Source organism: Callithrix jacchus, chromosome 1 (assembly GCF_049354715.1).
Source record: "Callithrix jacchus isolate 240 chromosome 1, calJac240_pri, whole genome shotgun sequence".
Lineage (NCBI taxonomy): Eukaryota > Metazoa > Chordata > Mammalia > Primates > Cebidae > Callithrix > Callithrix jacchus.
Window position 1 is genome coordinate 143262346 of NC_133502.1, and position 11812 is coordinate 143274157.

General features: G+C 40.1%; 1 pseudogene; it reads left to right on the plus strand.

The window, feature by feature from the left end:
• The first annotated feature begins 2913 nt into the window (after positions 1–2913).
• LOC103793921 (NADH dehydrogenase [ubiquinone] 1 alpha subcomplex subunit 5 pseudogene) lies at positions 2914–4404 on the plus strand (annotated as a pseudogene).
• Positions 4405–11812: the final 7408 nt, after the last annotated feature.

Here is an 11812-nt window from a genome sequence, read left to right on the forward strand (position 1 = left end):
ACACAGAGATCTGGGAGGCGCCTCTGCACAGACTTGAAGTCAATCCTCCTGCTGCAGCTCCACCCACACGGGGCCTTTGTTCACTTAATTACACTCAACAGATTTTATCAGTCACAAATGCTGGGCACCCTATGGCATTCTGAGAGGACCTCTAACTCAAATCGCAAACTATTTCTGGGGTTGGGGTTAGTGGTGGACATGGAGACCTAATAACCTACATCAATAAAGTAGAAGGAAACTCAGAATTGCACAGTGTCATCCAAGCTAAAAGAGGAGTGTGTGAGGAAGAATGGAACATGGTTCCTGGAGCCCTCCCCGGGAGCTCTTGCTCAGCCTGCCTTCTATAAGCAGCTCCCACATTCTTCTTTCTCCTCAGAATTAAAGTTCACATTCCTCAGGGCTTTCTTCTTAGATTGCTGGATGGGGTATGCTGATAGACTGATCTATTTAATAATAGAAAATGGACCAACAGGGGTCCTTCTTGGAGGCATTTGATATTAAGGACCTCTCTGTAAATAAATACCTGTCCATTCAACCACCGACCTTTCATAGGTTTTCATTTCACAGGCCTGTCCTGATAAACCAGCTGCTAGGGCTGCACGGTAATCCTATGTAAACACCTGTCCATTCAACCAACCTGGAGATTCTGGGAGGGTCACCAGTTCATGAGAAAAGGCTGGTTTGCTTGACCTTATGTTGTTCTCTGCAAAAATGTCCACGTGGTAAGCTGTTCCAGGCTCTAGGCCCTTGAGCTGATACTGAGTGATGGTGGCATTCTTTATCTTCACATCAACGTGCTGGTCTTCATTCTTGCCTTGAACCTTGTAACGGCTAGTAATAGAAGAAATAGAATAGCCATCCAATATTGTCCAAGAAATCACAGCAGAGGAGTGTGTGATGTTGGAAATCTTGATTTTTTCTGGTTGAGGAGGAAGAACTAGAAATTAAAAAGAAAAAAGATTCACTGAAGATACACTACTAAGAAACATCTTAGATCATTATGCTTTAGAGATAGGGTTCATGTCAGCTCATACACCATGAAGGGCAAACAGATATTTTCTCAGATGTTATCCCAATCAACTGGTAGTGGCTACTTCAAGTCCATGAAGACTTGAAAGAGTGGCACAAGGAAATGACAACACTCATAACATCTACTGTCATCTTGACACCAAACGAAGGCCTTAAAAATTCTGTCATTCCACAAACCTGTATTTATTATTCTTGATGCTGGGAAGAATGGAAAGCTTATGAGAGCTAGCATTTATATAGTGCTTACAATATGGGAGGCATTGATCTAGGCTCTTGTATATATTAATTCATTTCTTCTTCATAACAGTCTTGCTGTAAGTGCTTAGGTCTGGAGAGATTAAGTAACTTAGCCATGGCGAGGCAGGTGGATCACGAGGTCAACAGATCGAGACCATCCTGGTCAACATGGTGAAACCCCATCTCTACTAAAAATACAAAAAATTAGCTGGGCATGGTGGTGTGTGCCTGTAATCCCAGCTACTCAGGAGGCTGAGGCAGGAGAACTGCCTGAACCCAGGAGGCGGAGGTTGCGGTGAGCCGAGATCGCGCCATTGCACTCCAGCCTGGGTAACAAGAGCGAAACTCCGTCTCAAAAAAGAAAAAAAAAAAGAAGGATTCACACTACTGTTAAGTAAAAGAAACAAGATTCAAATCCTGGCAGTCTGGCTCCGTAGTCCATAGTCTTAGCATCATGTGGTCTGTCCTTGCTCTAAATTTATGGAGCAGCAAGCAGGTTAGTGTATACATGAGAAAATGTGCTAATAACTTTCAGTAGACAAAGTATTATAGGGATCTGGGGAAAAGTGGGGTCACATTCCATTCAGGGTTATAGGCAGGATGAGAAAGAGATGCCTTGAGATTTTCCACATGTGAAGATGACAGGCACCTCATCATCACTGCACAGGTCTTAGAAGGGAAGTTCACAACTTGCTAAAGCCTAAGCCTATGTAACCCAGAAAAGAATGAATTTGGCTGGGCACAGTGGCTCATGCCTATAATCCCAGTACTCTGAGAGGTCGAGGCAAGTAGATCACGAGGTCAGGAGATCGAGACCACCCTGGCCAACATGAAACCCCATCTCTACTAAAAATACAAAAATTAGCTGGGTGTAGTGGCACATGCCTGTAATCCCAGCTACCCGGGAGGCTGAGGCAGGAGAATCACTTAAACCAGGAAGTCAGCAGTGAGCTGATATCACACAACTGCACTGCAGCCTGGCAACAGAGAGACTCCATCTCAAAAAAAAAAAAAAAAAAAAGAGGCCAGGCACGGTGGCTCAAGCCTGTAATCCCAGCACTTTGGGAGGTCGAGACGGGTGGATCACGAGGTCGAGAGATCGAGACCATCCTGGTCAACATGGTGAAACCCCGTCTCTAGTAAAAATACAAAAAATTAGTTGGGCATCTAGCGCGTGCCTGTAATCCCAGCTACTCGGGAGGCTGAGGCAGGAGAATTGCCTGAACCCGGGGTGGGGGGGAGGTTGTGGTGAGCCGAGATCGCGCCATTGCACTCCAGCCTCGGTAACAAGAGCGAAACTCCGTCTCAAAAAAAAAAAAAAAAAAAAAAAGAATGAATTCGAGCTCTTGTTCTTAATATTCTCTGTACCTTATATTATGAGGCTGTTTACAATGTGCTTCCACATGCAGACACTCTCTTGACTTGTATAACCACACAGTGCTGAGGTTCTTATGCTCCACATTTTAGAGATGAGAAAACTGAGACTTAAAAAATTTAAGAGTTTTGTTTAGATGAATAGTAGACGTAGGCTGTTTCATTCCGTACGCCATTGTTTTTCTACATGAAAGTTATCGCTTATAAGCAAATTAGAACCTTTGAGAAGTATCTCAAGGTACATCCTTTCTATTTAAAATTTTTTTCTTGGTCATTGACTCGTCGGCGCTGTCATGGCAGGTGTGCTGGAGAAGACCACTGGCCTTGTGGGATCGGCTGTGTGCAAAAAGACCACACAAGAGGCTAAGAATATTGTACACAAAGATTCTTGATGTTCTTGAGGATGTCCCTAAAAATGCAGCATATAGAAAATATACAGAACAGATTATAAATGAGAAGCTGGCTATGATTAAAGTGGAACCAGATGTTCAAAAATTAGCAGACCAACTTCAAGGTGGTCAATTAAAAGAAGTGATTCTTCAGGCTGAACGTGAACTAAGACTAGCAAGAAAAATGGCGCAGTGGAAAACATGGGAGCCATTAGTGGAACAGCCTCCTGCCGATCAGTGGAAATGGCCAATTTAATTATTAAGTGATTTTGGTGGGTTGATGGGAAACTGATGTAATGAAATGTTCTGTTCTATTAAGAGTGTGTTCATATTATTGACATAATCAAGAAAACTGATATAGAAAATATCTAGGAAACTGTTAAAATTCGTGATTATGATAATTTGGTTATGTAAATCCATTTTTGATTTGTAAAGTAGTCACATAAATTATTTCAAAGATGATATTTCTATGAACAGAGAGGTCATGGGAAGATGTGAGAATTAGAAAAATTCCTACAGATTTTCAATGTAGAGGCCATAATCAAAAGTAAAGTTTCTTTAGTAGTAGGTTCAATATATCATTCAATTTTTAAAATTATCCTGAAGAAAAGAAAAGGTCCTTAATTATTATGGTCTAAACAAATTTATAGATCACTGTTTGAAGTAAAAAATAGGAGTGATATTTTCAAATGTGATAAAGTAGCACAAATGGCTGGTAATAAAATTTGAAATTATGGTTAACCTCCTTAACTGTGATCTTATGGATGTAAAGTAAAATTTAAATATATAGTTATATATTGATTATAAAATCCGTAATGCCATTTTGTTTTAGTCATTATTTGAATTATACCATTTACTCTGTTTTCTTATAGTCTTAATTTTATTACATTTTGTTGTTACTATATTATATTTGAAAACCATCAAATCAGAATACATTGTACAGTTGAAGAAACTGACTTGGTACTTGAAAGAAAGATTTCCCATTGCATAGAGGTACTTGGAAAAACTTTTCCTTGTGTTGCATTTGTGGAAGTTAGTTTTCTGGCCCATAGCATTTAATTTTCTTAATCAACCTAATTACATCAGGATAGAGGTAGAATTTCTGTGAAAGAAGAGAAATTAAGAATTTCTGAAATTTATATCCGGCATATGGATAGGCATATATTCAAAACATCTTAGTCATATGACTATGAATTCAAAGTGGAATCACTAAGTAGTTTGCAGTACATTTCTAATATAAGTGTAGGTGGGTATCAAAATAAGACAAATGCTCTTCAGGGGAAGAAGTTGGGAAGCTTAAGATTAAACAAAAATAAAATTACATGTGTTTTTGCCTTTAAAAAAATAAATAAAATAAAATTTTTTTCTTTTCATTACATTGACTCCTTGGATTTTGAACCTTCCAAATCTGATTGTTATGTTCTATGTCTACCAGGTGGTACAGTATCCAAAAATCACAATTAATCAACAGTATGTCTTTCTTTACATCCAGTACCAAATTTTGTATATTTTTATAAAAATATACAATAGCCTTTCTTCCCACAGGAGATTAAAGGGGTAATAGAAATACCAACATTTTCAGATTACTATGATCACATATTTAATAGTTGTGGCTCAAAAATTTTCAACATCATAAACCAGAGGTCTTCTAAGCCTGTCACAAAAAGCAGCAGTGTCTTTTAGATACTTGTTAGAAAAATAATGAATATAATGTGGTAACAACTACAAATCATAAATTTGCATCTACCAATTTATCCATTTTATGCCTGAAAGGAGTCACTCTTAGGGATGGCTCAATAAACCTCTGACTTAAATTCAGTGGGTCTGGACCCAGCAATCTACATTTTAGCAGGTTCCCTAGGTGACTCTAAAATAGATTCTAGAATCCTTTAGGAAACACTAATCAGACCTTAAAAAATTTAGAAATGGGATATCACTACTAAAGAATATCTAGAACCATAGTTGCTTTGAAGCAGTGGGTTGCCCATCCAAAGAGACAAGTGGAAGACATTTGTAGCATGGCTGGGGAAAAAATAGAACAAAATGAGGGTTAGAATCTGAATCCCCATGCCGTACTAAACTGCATAACTTTGGGCAAGTCACCTGCCCTCCTCTGTGCCTCAGGTTCCTCATCTGATAAATTTGATGGTCATTCTTACTCTACCTTCCTCAAAGAGTCATTGTAAGAGTCAAACACTCCCCAGGTAAACGTTTTCCAACGAGAAAATGTATTTTATTTTTAATATATTATTTTTATATTATATTAAATATATATAAAAATTTATATTATTTTTAATACGATTGGGGTGATATGCCATATCTAATCCACTCCACTTTTTACCCTTGGACCAGATGGAATTGCTAGGCTGGGAACCAACACAAATTTTATAACTGTAAGTATTAATTTTATTTCTGAACATTCATGATCAGCCAATGACAACGCAGCATATTGACAAATATTTTCAGGTAAAATTGGAACGTTCTCATTCATATCCTCCTTCCTCTGATTTCCTGACCCTATGGGGATCAACTCCTACCCTGCCATTCCTACATCCCTACTACCACCACCAATATTGACCGTCCATCAAATTTCATACAATCATCCAAGACAAGTCAACTCCCAGTGACTATTAACTGGTTTTTGTTTAATCCTAAAATATGATACTGATAGTGTGATTTTGAGAGTAATCATTCTAATAAGGATGAAACTTATATAGAATAGTGAGCACCTAGGATAATTTTGAAACAGGAAACTGTGATTCACCCCAGAGTTATCAAGACATTTCATGAATCTATAGTTAATTTAAATATGCTGGGAATGGTACAGGAACAAACAGATCAATGGAAGAGAACAGAACATCCAGAAATAGATGCAAAATGAATATGAGAACCTGGCATATGATACAGAAAGCATCACGGCTCACCATGGGGACTATTCAATATGTGGCACTGGGAACACTGACTTGCCATATGTGAATAAATAGCATTAAAATAAAAATAGTAAAATATACTGTACCCCCAAATAACATACCTAGATCCTAAAAACCTAAATACACAAAACAACACTAGCACTAGTAGGAAAAACAGAAAGAATATGTTTTTGACCTTGGGATAGGGAATAATTCCACAACACAAAAAGTACAAATCATACAGGCAAATACTGACAGGTCCAATTGCATCAAAATGTAAAGTATCTGTGGGTTAAAAACCACCACAAACAAGGTTACAGTAAAGGGATTAGGAGAATATATTTTGCAATTAGTATTTAGATCATACAAATAATTTTTACAAATCAGTAAGAAAGGCAACTTATTCTAAATGAGCAAAGGATATCAATAAGTGTATCAAAAAGGAAGACATCCAGTGAACAATTAACATAAAAAGATGCTTACCTTTGCTAGTTATTAAGGACATCAAAATTGAAATCAACAATGAGGTACCATTTTTTGCCTTTGAGATATGCAAAAATAACAAGGTGTGACACTATCAAGTGATATAGATATAGGGGAAGGATACAGGTACAGAGAAGGGTATAAGGAAAATGGCACTGTCATACACTCCTGAACGTAGGATACACGGACTAACCGCTTTAGAGGGAAACAGCCCATGAGCTCCACCACTGGACATGCTCCCAAGAAAAACTCTCACACCTGTCTATGCACGTGGAGACACGCATAAGAATAGACACTGCATTTTGTTCATGATAGTAAAAAATGAACGAACCTACATCTCCATCTAAAAGGAAGGGAATGAATGACAGATGCATTCATAAGAGAGAATATTATACAGAAGTTAAAATGGCATGCTAAATAAATTAATATGGATAGATAATAGCTAAATAAATTAATATAGATAGATAAAAATAATGTTCATTCAAAAAAGATGAATGATATGTATGCATATGTATACTTTTAGATATATTAATATTATAGAATATTGGCTGGACACAGTGGCTTAGGCCTATAATTCCAGCACTTTGGGAGGCACAGATGGGAGGATTGCTTGAGCCCAGGAGTCCCAGACCAGCCTAGGCAACATAGGGAGATCCCATCTCTACAAAAATTTTTTAAAAAATTAGTCAGGTGTTGTGGTGTGTGCCTGTGGTCAGGAGGCTGAGGTGGGAGGACTGCTTGGGCCCAGGAAGCCAAGGCTGCAGTAAGCTATGATGGCACCACTGCTCACCAGCCTGGGCAACAGAGGGAGACCTTGTCTCAAAAAAAATTATACAACATTAAGTGGAAATATATTTAACAAACTCTTAATTTTGGTTGTCTCTCAGGAAAGGGGAATAGAAATGGAATAGGGGTAACAGTCAAAGGGAGATACTGACATATCTGCAGTGGGTTATTACCCCGTAAGGCAACAACAAATGCTGAAAGCAAATGTGACAAAAAGTCAACAGTTGTTAATTCTGGATGGTAGGAATGTGAGTGTTTTTATGTTACTCTTAGCATTATTCTGCACCTTGAAAGTTTCACAAAATTGGAAGACAGTGTGGCACTTCCTTAAGGACCTAGAAATAGGAATTCCATTTGACCCAGTAATCCCATTACTGGGTATATACCCAAAGGATTATAAATCATTCTATTACAAAGACACATGCACACATATGTTCATAGAGGCACTGTTTACAATAGCGAAGATCTGGAGCCAACCTAAATGCCCATAGACGATAGACTGGACAGGGAAAATGTGGCACATATATACCATGGAATACTATGTAGCCATAAAAAATGATGAGTTTGTGTCCTTTGTAGGGACATGGATGAATCTGGAAACCATCATTCTCAGCAAACTGACACAAGAACAGAAAATCAAACACCGCATGTTCTCACTCACAGGCGGGTGTTGAACAATGACAACACGTGGACACAGGGAGGGGAGCGTCACACACCGGGGTCTGTTGTGGGGGAATAGGGGAGGGACAGTGGTGGGTGGGGAGGTTGGGTAGGGATAACATGGGGAAAAATGTCAGATGTAGGTGACGGGGGGATGGAGGCAGCAAACCACATTGCCCTGTGTGTACCTATGCAACAATCCCGCATGTTCTACACATGTACCCCAGAACCTAAAGGGCAATATATTTATAAAACCTGTTTTCAAGGGCTTTCAAGAATAGTTACTTGGTTTTTAAGATTAGGAAAGACCCATCTGGACTTAATTGAAATCTCTGCACATGTAGATATATATGATAATCCTTAAAAACTGCCCCATAAGTAGTTCAACAAGCCCTAGAAAACCTTATTCTTGTTACTAATTTGCTAAATAAACAACTGCACACCAAGGGAGGGTAAATTTTAGCACAGCCCTGCCCGAATTACTGCAAACCCAAATATGTGGGGCTTTCTTATACATTGCAAGTTATTAAAATGATCAGGTGGAGGGCACTAATTAGCCTTCTGTCACAACTACCTTTCTTTCATAATTTCAAATGGTCTTGAAGTGATGTTACCAAATTCGAATGGTGATAGCCCCATATTGCTCAGAGGAGACTGGAGCAGAATGAGTTACTTACTGTCACTAAGGGTCCAAGCAGTGAGACCTTCACTCCATTCCCCCGGGCCTTGGTGTTGACTCGCACCACGTACTGCTCCCTGGGTTGTAAGTTGGTAAGTAGCACCGAAGTCAAGTTGCCTGGAACTTTAATATTCTGCTGATCACTTTTTATATGCACAGACCTCCTCTCCACTTCAACATAAAAGTCATCTTCTGAGCTTGGAAATATTGGTTGCCAGGTCAAATTTAGAGTGGTCTGACTTTTAGGCAGGAGATTTAGACCTCTTGGAGGAGGGAGTCCTAGGGGAATCCAGAAAAATCATTATTTTTATATACAGCTGATATAGTTTGGATGAGTGTCCCCCACCCAAATCTCATATTGAAATGTAATCCCCAATGTTGGAGGTGGGGCCTGGTGGGAGGTGATTGGATGATGGGGGTGACTTCCCATGAATGGTTTAGCACCATCCCCCCTTGGTGCTGTACTCCCGTTACTGACTGAGTTTTCACAAAATCTGGTCATTTAAAAGTGTATAGCACCGCCCCCTCACTCTTTTGCTCCGCTTTCACCATGCAAAGTGCCTGCTCCCACTTTGCCTTCTGCCATGAGTAAAAGCTCCCTCAGACCTCCCCAAAAGCCAATGCTTCCTATAAAGCCTGCAGAACCATGAGCCAATGGTTACTGTGTTTACTGTTTGGGTTGGTAAAAAGCCAAACATCTTTTCTTCTATTACACAGTCTCAGGTATTTCTTTATAGCAATGCAAGTACAGATTAATAAAAGGGCAGAGGCAATGACAGCACTAAATGGTACCTTTGAAGAGTAACTCCGGCTCTAGAATAATATACAATTTCATAAGCTGTCAAAGAAACACAAGCAAGCGGCCGTAGGATACTCTTTTTTCCTACCAAATGATTCGTTACATTATTTATAATAGCAAATAACTGGAAGAAACCTAAACACTCAAAATAGGAAGCTGCTATCATAAATTATGATATAGCCATCCAGTGGAAAAATAGATAATTAGGAAAAGTATGAAAGCTTAACAAAAGGATTCAAAATATGTAAGCTCTGGCTGTAACTTGGTAAAAGTTCTGTCTACAATGGTGAAGGATAGGAAGGAAACTGATAATCAAAACAGTAGATTTGCCAAGGTTATGGGATTACGGGTGAGTATTTACTATTTCTGTTACCATTTTGAGCAATACATTGTAAAGCAACTTGGGGGTTCCTTCCCCTTAGCAAGAATTTCAGAAGTCACACAGCCGTGGCGGCAGGGCCAGGCCTATTCCTGCTCTGATCACATCTAGGTATTTGCTATGACTTCAATGCCTGGCCACCCACAGGAGCCTGCACCACCAAGACAGTCACTCAATAGAAACAATATGGATTTTAAAATCCAAAAGACAGGAACATACCCTTTAGTTTTGCAACCTTGGGCAAATTCATAATCTCTCCAAGTTCACCTGTAAAATGAAATTAAAATATCCATCCTGCAGACTCAGGAGTAATAAGGAGACAATGGATGTGAAAACGCTTGGAAGGGGTCGGGGGCTCTATTAACACCAGTTTCCTCCCTCCTTTCCTTCTTTCAAGATGTCTTATGTCACTGGACCAAGGAAGAAATACTGTGTTTTCAGTGAAATAGTAAATTGATTTTTAAATTTCAGATATAAAGTCCTTCCAAAATGTAGGATAGGGATCCTCTAATTCATAAATACTCAGTAGGGACACAGTCACCCTCAGCCATACATTTTTTCAGAGGTTGCAAACACTGCTCTTACTCTTGGTTTGAGGTGAGAGGAAGGGTCTATTTCCATCTACTGGGAATTAAGTCCCACCAGCGTGCTTCCGACCACCCTCAGACTCGTGAGAACCAGCAGCCAAGCATACATTTGCTTGGCATTATGCAAAAGGCCCAATGGCTCTTTCTCTGTAACCTTTGCAAATGGAGAGAGGTGACGTCAACTCCTCTTGTTAACCCCTGAAGTTAACCTCCAAAACAGCCACCCAGAGTGATTTAGGCAGGTTTGCAATGACAAAGCAGATTGGGGAGTTGATCTTTTGGAGAACACATGTACACCTCCTAATCCTGTGCCTGGTACAGAAGAGTAACTCAATAGCTATTTCCCCTTTTCCTTCCCTTTGGGAGCATGATTGCCCCATACCCCTCCCTGTCTGCCCATTTCAGCAATGTGTTCAGCAAGTGCTCTCTTCCCTCCCCTCCTGGACTCCCTGGCCTTCACCACCTCAATCAACACACATAAACAGTGCAATTGCCAGATGAAATGAAAAGCAAACATCAGCAAAATTCAACTGATGGGAAAAGAAGAACTTCAAGAATTCCAAGACAGTGGCACTATCTTGGCTCACTGCAACCTCCATCTCCTGAGTACAAGCAATTCTTCTGCCCCAGCCTCCTAAGTAGCTAGGATTACAGGTACCTACCACCGCACCTGGCGAATTTTTGTATTTTTAGTCAAGACAGGGCTTTTCCATGTTGGACAGGCTGGTCTCAAACTCCTGACCTCAGGTGATCCATCCCCCTCGGCCTCCCAAAGTGCTGGGATTATAGGCATGAGCCACTTCGTCTGGCCAGCTTTAGCATAACTCTTAAAGGTCCTAGAATTTTCAGAACGGCAAATGAGCACTGACTTCATGGGCTGCAACCACCAGCTGCATTAACTCCTAATGAGAGAGCCAGCCTGTTCTTTAAAGCTTTGAAGCCAGGCATTGACTTCTCCTCTCCAGCTATGAGGGTCCTACCTGGCCTCTTCATCCAAGCGAAAGCTGTTTGTTTTATCTACATTGAAATCCGTTGTTTAGTGGAGCCACCTTCATCAGTGATCGTAGCCAGAGCTTCTGCATAACTTGCTGCAGCTTCTACGTCAGCACTTGCTGCTTCACCTCGCACTTCCATGTTACAGAGCTGGAACCAGCCTGTGCTCGCTCCCAAGGGTTCTTCTGTTGATACCTCACCTCTCTGGGCCTCCAGAGAACTGAAGAGAGTTAGGGCCTTACTCTGGATTAGGCTTTGACTTAAGAGAATGTTGTGGCTGGTTTGATCTTCTATCCAGACCACTCAGACTCTCTCCATATCAGCAATAGGCTGTTTTGCTTTCTTATCATTCATATGTTCACTGGAGTGACACTTTTAACGTCCTTCAACAACCTTTCCCTTGCATTCACAACTTGGCTAACTGGCACAAGAGGCATAGCTTTTGGCTGATCTTAGCTTTCAACATGCCTTCCTTACTAGGCTTAATCATTTGTAGCTTTTTTTTGAG